This window comes from Puma concolor, chromosome D2 (assembly GCF_028749965.1).
Source record: "Puma concolor isolate L17-30 chromosome D2, mPumCon1.1.hap2, whole genome shotgun sequence".
Lineage (NCBI taxonomy): Eukaryota > Metazoa > Chordata > Mammalia > Carnivora > Felidae > Puma > Puma concolor.
Window position 1 is genome coordinate 71,127,329 of NC_141677.1, and position 14,268 is coordinate 71,141,596.

Here is a 14,268-nt window from a genome sequence, read left to right on the forward strand (position 1 = left end):
ATCTAAGCCTTGGCATACCTAAGGGGAGACCAGACATACAAGGGAGACCAGCTGTAGTTACAGAAAAATCCCACTTCACCAGAAGGCTAGGGGTAAGTGAATTGAAGGGAGGGGTGAGGAAATGCAAGCCTGGTTAATTAGGAATGTTTGTGGTCGCTTTGCTTTACTTCAGGCTAAGTGTTTATTTCTCTTTCGGCATTGGATAATACGCATACCTGGGATTTCCTTTTTCTTGGGTGATTCAGAATCGTGCGGTATCTCAAGGAGTTTTATTCTGACGATGCTGATTATATTAATAGCAATGTAATAGCCAGCTAATAACGTAATAGCTAGCATTTACCAGGCACTTGCCATATGCCAGGCATGGTGCCAAGCATTGGATCCTTGGAAGAACTCTGGGAGGTGGGTATTAGTGTGTATTCCCATTTTACAGAAGAGAAAGCGCCAGTGCTCAGAGAGGTGATACTGTTTGCCTGAGCTCACCCTGCTTTGAAAGTGGTCAGCTCTGACAGTCTCTCTTCAAGGACCGAATTCTTTCGGCACATATTAAGCGCTCAGTAAATATTTTGGTGAATGAATGGAATTTTGGAGCTGGGGTTTGAACCTGGGTCTGAGCTGCTTCGAGATGGGATCTAGAAACTTGGTCTGAATGCATGCAGCCCCCACGACTCCTCCTTTGCTGCTTTGGGCCCTCACAGTAGTAGATAGAATTAACCCAGCGGGGACTCAGTGGTCCAGAGGAAAAGGAGAAAGGGGACCCTGTGGAGGCAAGAGCGGGGCTTCTGGGGTATTTCCTGGGCACAGGGACATGAAAGGCGCAGCATGAACGATTTGCTGAATTAGCATTTTTCCTCTCTGATCACGGCAGCACGTGATTTGCTTTGTGCCCCTGTATCTGCAGAGTGAGAGGCCGGATTCTGGAAGGCCCTTTGGTTGGGATGACTGTGTGCTCACCTGTACTTGGCGGGGACTGAGTGGGACTTCATGCAGATGGCTTCCTTCATTCAGGTGTTTGGGAAAACCTCACACAGCTGGAGTTGAATTCTCTTTGCCAGGACACAAGAGGAAGGAGGGATATATTTAAAATAGCTGAATGCGCAATTCCTTACCTTCCCATTGACGTGTGGATGGTCATGGCGGGTTGTGTCAGCTGGTCTGTTCATCCATCAGACACCCAACTTGGGCAGTCTGTTAACTTAGGGCATTTACATACTTCGTGCGTTTGCTTCCTTCTCTTCCCTTTCTACTCCCTGCGGTGAGATGGCTTGGTCCGTGACCATGAACCGCATCAGCCTTCTAGCTCCTACATCAAACCAGGTCTGGTTGGTGGTGCAGACACTACTAATGACTCCTGTATATCCTGAGAGGGAGGTACCACTATCATCCCTAGGTTATTATCCTCACCTCGCAGTCAGGGGCAGGGCTGGATACCTAGAGAAGTGAAGCCATTTGTCCAGTGCCCCAGAAGCATGAAGCCACGGGTCCTGGACTTGAACCTAGGCATTCCAGGTCCTATGGCTGTGCTCTTAACCATTCTGCTGTACCACCCCAGTCTGAATTAGTGAGGTTTTAGCTTTATTTTTAACTAAGCTGTTTCTTCTAGAACCTTCTGTCTTCCAATTCCATGATGGGTAGATAACATGGTGACCTTTGTCCACAGGGGAGCACAGGAGCAGGATAGATATGTAGAGAGAGAGGTTAACTTAGTTTTCCCCCTCGACTACCTAGCCCTTTCCTGGGATCGAGTACTCTTTGACCTGAATCTTTCTGCCTGCTTGAAGTTCAGCCTACCTTCCGCATCTTTCTGCTGCTGTCAGAAGACGGAGACCTGAAATTCTGTCTCCCAGGTGCCTGGGAGTTCTAGGAGTGCAGATGTCCAGGTTCTGTGGTCAGGGCTGGTCGTGATTACAAATAAACCGAAGCCTGGGAAACTTCCTTGCTATTAATAGTGCAGACCTTCGGGGGAGGGGATAACCAAACTTGATGCTGTTGGAATTGATTTTCCTGTCCAGATGACATAGTAATGAGCTAAGCGGTTAGCTTCAGATCGGTACCGCCCTTTTCCAAGCCAGGTTCTTTAAAGACTAAAACCACAGAAGCAGAGAACAAGTTTGTTTGGGGAGGCCCGGTGGCCCCGGCGAGAGAGGGGAGGATGGCCCCGGGGGCGCGCACCTGGGAAAATTAAGGCTTTGCTCACTTCAGAATGAGTTGTAGCATCTAATTCAGTTTCTTCCACTGCTGTCCCCTCCACACCTTCCCCTTGTTTAAAACAGGAATTTGATTTCGTGTCTGGATTGTTGGTGGTATTTCTGTCTCCTCGGTGCCTTTGGGTTATTTCAGAAAGTTTCTCTCCCGGCCCGGAATGCGTCAGCAAGCGTGCTGTCAGCCGCTCTCCGCAGGGAGAAAAGTGTCGCGTAAAACAACCCTAAGATCCCTATCGCTTCAAATCACCCACGTGGATTATAACATCCATTGTTCTGCCCTCTGCTTCTTGGCATATGCTGGTCACTGTATGTATACAATTAAAAACACAAAGCGGCCCTGTCTGTCTGAAGGGTCTGGAATATCCTGGGGTTTCAGAGGAGACTTTGGAAGTGGGCAGAACCGTGTTTCCTTGCCCAAGTGAGATTATTGTGCTCGAAATATCTCCTGGTAGTTTATTAAAGGAAACCGCAGGATGGGGTCAGAGGTAGTCTCTCCTGCCGGCAGTCTCCTATCTTGCGTCTTCTTTCTAGATCTTTCTCCCCATTCAGCCTGCCCCCAAATGGCATGCTGCCCTCGGGGGGGGGCGAGGTGGGGGTGGGATGGGAGGTGGGGGGGCAGGCCTGCTTCTCTGCCCCCGTGTGCTTTGGGAGCGTCACAGCTTCACCACGGCGCGTCCGCACTTGTCCCTCTGGGGCGTTAGGAAGGAATTTGGGGTGTGGAGCTCCGTGAGTGACTAGGATTAGGCCCGTCGAGTCTGCAGTCAGACGAGAAGTGTGTGGGCAAAGAGAACTATTGTGTGAGACTCCTCCGGACAGAAAGGCCGCCTTCATCTTTTACTGTGCCTAATGGACAATTGAGACATTCAGCTTATGTCTGAAAGGAAAGTGGGCCGGAATGGTCTAGCAGACCTCCCAGACGAAGGCTTGTAGGAGAAGCAAATACAGACAAGGATTACCAACAGGGGAAACAACTGGGGCAGAGTCCTGGGAGAGAATGTTTATTTCCTTGCTCTCTAGGAGGGATTTGGAAAGAGCCGTAATCCTGGGTTAGGAGTAATTTGTTACAGCAAGATGATACTTGAGTGGCAGGCCACTTCTGGCTGAGGCAGCAAGACTTGTGTGCAGGGGGGTCGGGGGCCTCCAGAAGGTCAGCCTCACTAAATCTTCGCCCTGGCTCGGGGGTTTGGGTCCTCCCCCAGCAAAATTAACCAGAGGCGCTGCCTGACCTTTTGGCTTCCTGAGGTTAGCATTACGAAGCATCTCCGCATGCCTGTCACAGCTAGCCTCGGACAATAAAAAGTTGGACAGGGAGGCCTTGCTGGAGCCACCGAGCATCGTTCGAGATGTGACAAGGGGAAACACAAATAAGAGGGAGATCCGGCGCGGTTCACAATTTCAGTGGGAATTTGAGGACACGAGCCGAGGTCTGTCTTGCGTTTTGTTCCTAAGTGGACTGACTAAAGCACATGAATTGTGCTTTAGTTTTTGCCTGTTGACTGCCGAGACTCGCGTTGTCCTTTGTCGTTGTGGAAGAGGGGGGAGAAATACGACGGAATGGGAAGCAGAACCGAATCAGAAAGATCTCGGGTCTTGAGCGCTTCTGGCTGTGGAGAAAGGAAGGAATGTTTTAAAGTTCCTGATTCTGTGTCTGCTGCAGTCGTGCTGATTCATGTATTTAAAATAACTCTTCCAGGTCCCCAGGACCCTGTCACTTTCTGGCTTTGTGTTTCTCAAAGGTCACCTGATGGCTCTTTCTCTAACAATTTACGTGGTAGCTAACAAGGTAACATGTTACCCAACTGTTTTTGGCTTGTCACTCCGGGGTGCCCGTTGGAGGAAGAAATAACACATCTTAACTGTCCTGTCATTTACTCAGTGTTATCCTCTGGGGTTGAAAATATGGTGAGGACGCCAGTCAGAGTGGCCAAAATGAACAAATCAGGAGACTATAGATGCTGGAGAGGATGTGGAGAAACGGGAACCCTCTTGCACTGTTAGTGGGAATGCAAACTGGTGCAGCCGCTCTGGAAAACAGTGTGGAGGTTCCTCAAAAAATTAAAAATAGACCTACCCTATGACCCAGCTGTAGCACTGCTAGGAATTTACCCAAGGGATACAGGAGTGCTGATGTATAGGGGTACATGTACCCCAATGTTTGTAGCGGCACTCTCAATAATAGCCAAATGATGGAAAGAGCCCAAATGTCCATCAACTGATGAATGGATAAAGAAGCTGTGGTTTGTATACACAATGGAGTACTACATGGCAATGAGAAAGAATGAAATATGGCCTTTTGTAGCAACGTAGATGGAACCGGAGAGTGTCACGCTAAGTGAAATAAGCCATACAGAGAAAGACAGATACCATATGTTTTCACTCTTATGTGGATCTTGAGAAACTTAACAGACGACCATGGGGGAGGGGAAGGGAAAAAAAAAAGGTTAGAGTGGGAGAGAGAGCCAAAGCATAAGAGACTCTTAAAAACTGAGAACAAACTGAGGGTTGATGGGGGGTGGGAGGGAGGGGAGGGCGGGTGATGGGTATTGAGGAGGGCACCTGTTGGGATGAGCACTGGGTGTTGTATGGAAACCAATTTGACAATAAATTTCATATATTGAAAAAATAAAAAAATAAATACAAAAAAAAAAAAAAAAGAAAGAAAATATGGCGAGGAAGTCATTTGGGAGGCTCTAAGCGAGTGGTTCCAGGTCCATGTTCTAGCTAGAGAAACTGAGGTGCAAAGCCATCCTGGCCTGCCTGAAGCCACAGGGTGATGGAGAATGGACGGACTACACAGGGTTCAGGTTTCTGACCTGTCGCGGTTCTGCTGACTCCAGCGCTCCTCTCTGTTTGGTTTGCCTTCAAACAGTTCTCACGCCCTTCCTTCCTTTCCCGCCTCCCTGGTCTCTTCCTCCGCGCATTTATCCTAGGGCGGGCTGTGTTCTTCCCAGCTTTCAGGCAGAATCAGCGGTCCTCTGCCTTTGGAATGGTCCTTTTCCAAGATCCCACACCAGCCAGTCACATTTGGAGATGGCTTGTTTCCCGGGGAGCTTTGGAGGGTCTGATTTTTCCTTGAAGAATAGGTGTGTTCACCTGTTTCGCAGTTCATTCTTGAGGCGTTATGGCATCGTGGGTGGAGTCTTTGCATACGTGACTGTGTGCTCTCCCCCGCCCTTGGGTCTTTGAAATGAATGCGATAACCATCAAGTGACTTGATGCATTTTTTTTTTTTTTGTAATCCATTTTAACAATGAGATATAATTCACTTACCATTAAATCTACCCATTTAAAGTACACAGTTCGGCGGGCTTTAGTATATTCACAGTGGTGCGCAAACATGAACCACGTCTGTTTCCAGAACATTTTCATCAGCCCCGAAGAAACTCCATGCCCACTAGCAATCACTCACTCCTCAATGCCTCCTTCCTCCCAGTCCCTGGCAACCACTAATTTAATATGTGTCTCTATGGATTTGCCTATTCTAGATGTTTCCTACAGGAGGAATCCTGCAACATGTGACCTTTCCTGTTGGCCTTCTTTAAGTTAGCGTAGTGCCGTTGCAAGTAATCGCTTGTTTTCATTGCCAAATAGTATTCCATCGTACGGCTTGACCACCACATACTTCTCCAGTCCTCGGCCGAGACTTGGTGTGCTCCATATTTGGTGAGCCCCCAGTGATGCCCACGCTTGCCATCCCATGTCTTTCGGTGTCTTTTTCTGGCCTGCAGGTGCCCGTGTGCGCTTTGAGTTGCTTGTAGGCAAGCAGGTGGTAACCAGCACATCGCAATCAACCGGACTGGACTGAGCCTTTTGAAAGGAGCAGTCATAAGAAAACGTGGTGACACGAAGTAGGCCGTCTTTGGCCTGTCTCTTCATGGTTCCTACAGTGGCATGTGAGCTTTCATTATTTGTTAGTCACCCCCCGCCCCCGCCTCCCCCCCAAGGAGGGGCCGTGGAGAAGGAGTTTAGGCTGCCCTGTGTGGGGGCTGAAGATGGGCAACATGTTTGAGCAAGACAGGAAGACAAGGGTTTCTGCTTCTAGGTTCTTCCAGTGGCTTCATGTCCTCTGACCTCAGGGACATGGGCCCTCAAGGGGCGTGGACGCTTGTGGCACGGTGGACACTGGCTTGGGACCCACAGCCCTCTTTGGGGGAACTCAATCTCGAGGCTGCCCGAAGACTCTGACGTGGCTTGCCCTGGGCTGCTTTTGGTCATGACCGAGCAGGACGGTCTCTGAGGCTGATTTCCCACTGGCTCCCAGGGTCGGTGCGCGGGCTGCACCACTTCTTTTGTCCCCTTGCAAATGTTTTGCCCTCCCTCCCCACTGCGAGCCCTGGTCGGAAATCTACATTCCGGTTCAGAATCCCTCGTAACTGCATGGCTCAGTCACCTCATTTCTTTCTGCTTTTCTTCACTTTTAAAATGGGCTTGGACGGGCGCGCCTGGGTGGCTCCGTCGGTTAAGGGTCTGACTCTTGATCTCAGCTCAGGTTATAATCTCGTGGTTCGTGAGTTTGAGCCCCGCGTAGGGCTCTGTTCTGACAGCACAGAGCCTACTTGGAACTCTCTCTCCCCCCACCCTCTCTCTGCCCCTACTCCACTTGTGTTCTCTCTCTCTCAAAATAGAAATAAACTTAAAAAAAAATTCAAAGCGGGTTTGGAGGGATCCGCTTTGACCACCTAAAGAGATGTAGTGACCATCAATGTAGGAGTTTAATAAAAGAGCTTTTGAGAAAGTGTGGTGGAATCTGTAAATATACACATGCTCTTTATTGGTACTGCCCTAGTGCTGATAGTTTATGCTAATTACTAGTCATCAGGGTCACATGATGAGTTGGGGAAAAAAACTTAAAGACCCCTGGGCCCACTCCCAGATAGTTGCATTTAGCAGGTCCAGAGTGGGTCAGGGGAGAAGTCTTGCTAGACAAACCAGCAAGGTTTGGAAGCGGTAGGACCACGTCACCATCATGAATTAAATCTTTCTTTGTAATATTGCTCCTTCCTTGTGTTAGTCCCTGTACCATTGACCCGCTTATTGTCCCATTGACTGGGTCTTAGATGACTCTTCTAGGCCTTGGAATATCTAGTCCACGCTGGACACAGAACACGTGCTTTGCAAATGCTGCAGGAACACATGAGTCAGAGGCGAATGGGACTTTTGAGAGAATTTTCCTCAGTTTCCTGCTACAGAGTTAGGCCCAGAGTGGGGAAGAGGTCGCCCGCCCAGTGAAGAACTAAAGTGATGGCCCAGATAGTGGCGGAAGTGGGCCTCGAAAGTGGATTTCTGGACTCTTTCTCAGTCTCGTGCTATCCCAGAAACACATAGCCTTGATTTTAAGAGTGACTTTTGCAGGATGATGGAAGGAAGTCCCAGGCCGCAGCCCCGCAGAGGGGAGGGGTGTGCATCTGGGTTTTGAAAGGAAGGGCTCAGCGCAGTTCCACCCAGCTGTGCTTCCACGAGCCGCTAGAGCATAGCCTCCCTGCAAAACCACCGACCTAGCAATTGCAAAAATATCTCAGGGACGGGAGTGTTGAATAGCTAGGGAGGTAAAGAATACAGGAAATGCCAAGTTGCGGTTTGGGGATTTTTTTGGTTTGTTTGTTATTTGCTTGTTTTGCTCAGTTTCCCCCTTACTACCAGTGGCCTCAGTAGCTCTGGTAGAAATGGTTTTCTAGTAGCCTTGGAGGAAAATAATGTAACGTTTGCCCAGCGACCTGGGGGGAGAAGAGAGCTGATAGGTGCCGGAGAGGAGGGTTCATTCCTTCGAGGACCCTGTGTGACATTCCCCTGAGATACTGATGCCTAGCCGTTGATAAGAAAACCGAAGAAGGTGGAGGGGAGTTCTCAGGCGAGTCGGGATGAAACAGAAACATGGTGGTCCAGAGTCTTGCGCACCAGAACGCCAGCTGACCCAGGGAGCCCAGGTAAGCTGGGTCAGTGTTCTAACGGCCTTAGTTTCCTCCTTGGTAAAAGGTTAGTTGTAACTTTCTGCTTGTTTATTATATAGGGTTGTTGTGAATGTGGCTTTGAACTCTAAAGTGCTCCCTAAATGTGAAGCAATACCGTTAGGATCCTTTAGATTGTTATGATTAGGAAGAAAAACAGGTGAACTGCAAGGATTTCATTGAAAAATCCTGTAGCAACCAACTCATGGAGATAGAGGGCAGAGCTATTGAATTATTGTTTTACATGGGTGCCTTGATACCCTTCCTCTCCCTCAGATTTCTTTTATGTTGGGAAATGGGATAGGGACTTTAGAGAAACATTTCTAAGTTCTTACAATGGTTGGTGTCATTAGAAAAAAAAAAAAGTAAGAACTAAAGTCAATCTTAGCATCTTCTTTCATTTTCTTTTGTGGCTTTTTTCCTTCTCCAAGTTCAGAATGTACCCAGCCTTCTGAGGTCTTTGGTTTTCTTTCCCTTGGTAACTATAGTATATGCTCACTTATGCTATATCCCGACTAGGCACAATCACACATTCCTGAATTTTCTTTTTCTTTTTCTTTCAAAAAAAAATTTTTTTTAAATGTTTCTTTATTTCTGAGACGGAGAGAGACAAAGCATGAGTGGGGCAGGGGCAGAGAGAGAGGGAGACAGAGAATCTGAAGCAGGCCCCAGGCTCTGAGCTGTCAGCACAGAGCCTGATGCGGGGCTTGAACTCACAAACTGTGAGATCATGACCTGAGCCGAAGTCGGACGCTCAACCGACTGAGCCACCCAGGCGCCCCTGAATTTTCTTTTTCTCTGCGGTTATACTTTATAGGCAAATAATGCCTCTTTAAATAGAGCCTCTATCTTAGGCTCTTAGGTGGATTTTTCAAAAGAAGCAATTCTTGGGCTGTGTTTTAGCCTAGAACAAAGCAGCTTAATCTCCGGCACATTCTGCATCTGCAGGAAAGTTGCTCAAACCAATTTTGTAATGGTGGCCCTGAGGAGCCTGTGGGATTCTGACGACTTCTGATATAATTTCACTGTTAGTTATATGCGGTCAGGGCTGGCTTTGGGAAACTTGTTGGTACCTGTATGATTCAGAGGGCAGGACAGAATATTAATCACGGCTTCTTATAATTTAACTATTCTAGATAAATTGGGTTTCCCTGACCCGCAGGGCAAAGTTAATTATTTATAGAAGATGGGCTGAATTTCCCATCTTCCAGTTCTGAGAAATGAGGTAGCTTCCAAAAGAGACAGGTAAACCTGATCTTTCACAGGCCTGTGTGTGAGCCTCGCAACGTGAGCTCCTGGAGAAATGCGCGTGCCCCATTGGCCACATACCTGCGCTTCCTGTCGTCTCTTGAAGTTTTTCCGTTGTCCTCCTACGATGAGTGACTCCTGGTGGCCTTTGGTTTTGTAAAGTTGCATGGCGTGAACATTATGATCGTGGTGTCACCCCTTCCAGCTTGCAGGTGTGGGTAGAGTCCCCAGGGCCCACAATGAGGCTGCACGGGGAGGGTGGGGGGGAGGGTCACCTCGCAGAGGAGGAAGGATTCGTGGGTTTGGATGTGATAGACCGTGGCTTGTGGTCTCTCGGTTTGGGTGTTTGGACAAAATAGCGACTTTCTGTTATAAGAAACACAACACTTGTGACTTTCTGGTGCTCAGGTGTTAGCGAGACTAAGCAGTCATGATCTGTCATGAGGATGGTTTCCAACTACTTTGAGTTCTCTTACAATGGATTTTCCTAGGAAGAAGCACCCCTGCTGAGAAATAGCTTGGATTGAAAAGGCCGGTGTCTTGTTTTTGTACTCAGGTAACGGATACCGATCTACCAGGAAGGGGGGGAGGGGAGCGCAAGGCCTTCACAGTTTTTAAGATCAATCCTTTTCGGCGTGACGGGCTTTCTGTGGGACCTAGTCTTCCAGAAGAGACCGGTTTCCTCTCCATTTAGCAGGCTCTTCAGGCCCCGTGGTGGCCCCTGCCTCCCCATCTTGCCTGAGCCCGGGGCTGATGCCATCTGTTGGTGGGCAACACTGGCCCAGCATGGGCGTCATTCCAGCGTCGTGATGCGTGAAGGTTGCCCACACTGAGAAGCTCTGGAGAGAGCAGCTCCTGAACGTAGAAGGGTGATGCCCAAAGCACACGGGGCACATCACCCATGACCTGCGGAATTTCTGCCGGGCGCTCTTTCGTGGTGATTCCATGGCATGTGACACATTTGCCAGTGTTTCCTGGGAAGTGCGTGAGAATTTTGAACACGTGAACCTCTTCCAGTCAGAATTGCCCAGGGATTTTCAAACTCCCATTTTGGTAAGGAGGGATAGTTATTTCGGTGAGATTGTGGTCTAGTGGTTAGCCCTTGTGACTGGGAGTCATGGCTGGAGAGCTCAGATTCTTTCCCGAGCGTTTCCCCCAAAACTGGAGTCTGCCAGTGACGATTAAATCTAAAACGTCGCCTTGGGGCCACCAAGTAATCGTGTTCGACGTCTGGATTTAAGGCCCACTGAAGGAATGTATCCTGTGTGACTTGAAATCACGTCTTTACGTACTCATTCCCTAAGCCAGGGGTGACAAACTGCGGCCCAGGGGCCGAAGCTGTCCTGCCACCTCTTTTTGTATGGCCCGTGAGCTAAAAATGGTTTTTCTATTATTTTTAAATGGTTGAAAAAAATTAAGAGAAGAAGAATATTTCCTGACACGGGAAAGTCCTATGGAATCCTTGTTTTAGTATCCTATAGATAAAGTTTTATTGGCACACAGCCACGGCATGATCCGTGCAGGACTGTGGCCGCTTCGGTGACAACCACGCCTGAGCTGAGTAGAACCGAGATGGTATGCGTCGCAAAGCCTAAGTAAGATATGTGCTGTAGCCCCTTTACAGAAAAAGTCTGCCAACCCCGCCCCGTACAGGTAAAGGGACGGACGTCACTTGCCTGCCCGTCTGTGAGATGGAAGTGCTGCCAAGCAGCTTTGGTTGTTTTATCAGGGATGTGGAGCTTTGACATCAGCATCGTTGGCCTTTGCATGGTTCCATTTGTTTCGAAAGTCAGCTTTGTACCGTGACCTCAGCGGCCCTGAGATTCAGGTTCTCTGAGCAGCCCTCCTCACCGTCCTTGCTACGGAAGCTGTACTCACAAGGATGGGGGTGCCTTTCTCGGGAGCAGGTTCCCTCAGGCCCACTTGTAGCTGGATCCTGCGGGGCCCTCTGATTCGGAAGATCCCTCCCCATTTGCCTTTCCTTGTCTGAGCTTATTTAGTTATCTTGAGAGAAAGTGTGAGTGGGGGAGGGGCAGAGAGGGAGGGAGAGAGAGAGAATCCCCAGCAGGCTCCGAACTGTCCGCGCAGAGCCTGTTGTGGGGCTCGAACCCGTGAACCGTGAGATCGTGACCTGAGCTGAAGTCAGACGCTTAACCGCCTGAGTCACCCAGGTGTCCCCCCTTGTCCTTGTTTTTGGATCAGGGGCAGTGGGGGAGGAGACGTTAGAGTTGCATACCTTATTCTTTTTTTGCTGACAATTTAACAGGCTTTTAAAATGTTTGATTCTGTTCAGACCATTGGTTTTGTATGTATTTCGAGACTTTGTCCACAGGTCCGAAGCTTAAACTTAAGCTCCCTGAAACACATCATAAAATAGGATTTGGGGAAAAACCCTAACAGGCCACGAGCAGAACATTAGTATTAAACAAAGGATGAAACACTTAAGTCAAGATGGCCTTATGCATTTATTGTTATTATTATTATTATTATTTACAAAATGCAAGTTGAGCAGGACTGCATTTCAACAGTTTTCAATGCAGGAATTCCCACGGCCCCATTTGATTGCAGTTTGCTGAAAAGTTTAATGTTTTTGTAGGCAATTCATAATTTCCACGTTGAGCGGCCTGAAAGGAAGGGAGCCGGAGCCCCAGTGTTGTTTTTGTAGTGGGATGGTGGGAACTTTTTTTTCTCTTCCCCAAAAGGATGTAAAACCGAAGTTGGGCCATGGGGAAAATGTGGTGTGGGGTTCCCGCCCTTTCGTAAATCCGAGATGCCTCGTCCTTCGGGTCTTTTCTCCAGGACCCAACAGAATAGAATTTCCTGCTGCTTAGTGTCTCCAGGAAGGAAAAGCTTTTCCTCTAGGCTATAATCGTACCTAATTTCCTTTTTCTTCCCTTTATTTATTTATTTTCCTTATTAATAAGGACCAATTGTAGAAGATGAAGGAACCTGGGAAACCCATCACTTTTGGAGGAGGTTAATAACTTCCTTTAAAAAATCCCGACATAATACTTGTTTCCCCGAAAGGAGCCTCGTCAGCCTGAATGCCAGTTATTTCCAATGGATGGGCACAGGTTTGCGGGGGCCCAGCCATTCTGTGGGATCAAGTTGCATTGGGATGGAGAGGTTGAAGCTGTCACTGTGGAGTCCTTGCAAGCCAGCGGGACTGGGGCTGTCTTCCTCCACCATCTGGATCTGGTTAGCTCTCTCTGGGCAGTGGGGCCGAGTCTCATTTCCTCCAACCAGTAATGTTATATAGGCAGTGATCCTGGGCTGCCCTAACATAATTGAAAATTATGTGTATTGTAGGCTTGGAGCGCTGAAATGTAGGCTCATAAAAATATGTGGTGCAGGTAGCCTGCGGAGATTGGATATGGCACACAATGAAGCTTTTATGTAAAATAAGAATTATAAGACTCCGCATTAATATTGCATTATGGGTATGACAGTTCTCTGGTGAGGTCCTCAGGGCAGGTCTGTCACCTTAAACAAAAGCCCAAATTTCCGAATTCTACGGAGCCGGTGTTTGGATGCGATCAAATCAGTTTTACAGATGGCCGAAGATGAAAACTTGTCTGTTGATCTGACCCTGCCCCCCGAGGGTAGCGTGAGGTGTAGGTGTGTGGCACTCCGCTTGGCATTTTTCCTCACAGGTTTTTATGAGAGGAAAGATGAGTATTGGCAGGTTTCCATTTTGGTTGGCCTCAAGCAAATGATGCTGTTGAGTGGTTTTGACCAATGAGGTCCATATATTTATGTGGCAAGTGAGAATGGGAAGAAGTCAGGGAGAGATGGGGCGGAATGGGTTCCCAGGGCCCATTGGCTTGGGTTACGGAAACATTTACTACAGTGGCTCTCAATTTGGGATGCTACTGCCCCCAAATAAGATATCTGGAAATGGTTTGATTATAAGGGTGACTGAGGTGGGGGTGGGAGTGGGTACCTGCTGGTATTTACGGTCTGGGGGTCCAGAATCCTTCAGTGCTGGGGCAGTCCCTCCCTCACCCCCACCCCAGATAGTTGACGGATGAAACACTGGAGGTCCGTAGAAGCGAAGGGATTTGATGCAAGGTCTTGTGGTGAGTTACTAGAACTAGTAACCAGGTTTCCTCACACGAGAGCCTTCTGGCTTTACAGCTCTGAGGTTGTAGAAGTTCTCTAACCTCGTATAGATCTAAGTTGGAAAAATGTGTACTTGGAGCAGGTAGCTTGTGGGCCAGGCTCTCCCAGTTTTGGGTGTAACCGAATTTGGTTTTAATCCGTTGTCCAGTTGTATCTTTAAGGAACCTATGGGAAAGCTTGTGTGTGGCTTTCACTCTTCCTTTTCGTGTGGGTTTTGAGCCAATCCTTCCTTCTTTCTGGACTGCCCTGGGCTGTTCTTTTTCTTTCTGTTGAAATCTTTCTGACTCAACAAGACCTACTCTGTACAGCCTTCCCCAGTGTCTTTTCTCAGAACTACCGTCTTCTTTCTTGGCACTCCCTAGGCTCCCTAGACTCCCTGAGTCTGTGCCGAGGTTCTACGACGTTCTATATGGACTTAATCTGTGTGTGAGCCAGTTCTCTCGCGTGCGCATAAGCTCCCTGAGGGCAAATGTTCTTCCTGTCTCCTTATCCTTCGCAAGAAGGCTATGTACAAAGCGAGCTTTAATCAGTATTCATTGAGTAAGATGTGCTGTGCAGTTTATATGAAAACTAGCCATTTATTTTGCTTTCGGGTCTCTGGAAAGCTCAAGATGGCCTCTTCAGTGCCCTCCAAGCATTAACTGGTGCATTTAACAATTGGCCTTCAGAGATACAGAGGCTGGTGATGTCCTCATGAGAATCTTAGCACTGTGGCTTCAGTTTTGTTCAGTTGTCTGAAGGTTTCCTGA

At 48.3% G+C, this 14,268-nt stretch overlaps 1 protein-coding gene across 30 annotated transcripts in view; it reads left to right on the forward strand.

The window, feature by feature from the left end:
* The window catches only part of TCF7L2 (transcription factor 7 like 2), a 202,396-nt gene that overhangs the window by 63,821 nt on the left and 124,307 nt on the right, over positions 1-14,268 (forward strand). The window lies entirely within an intron of this gene.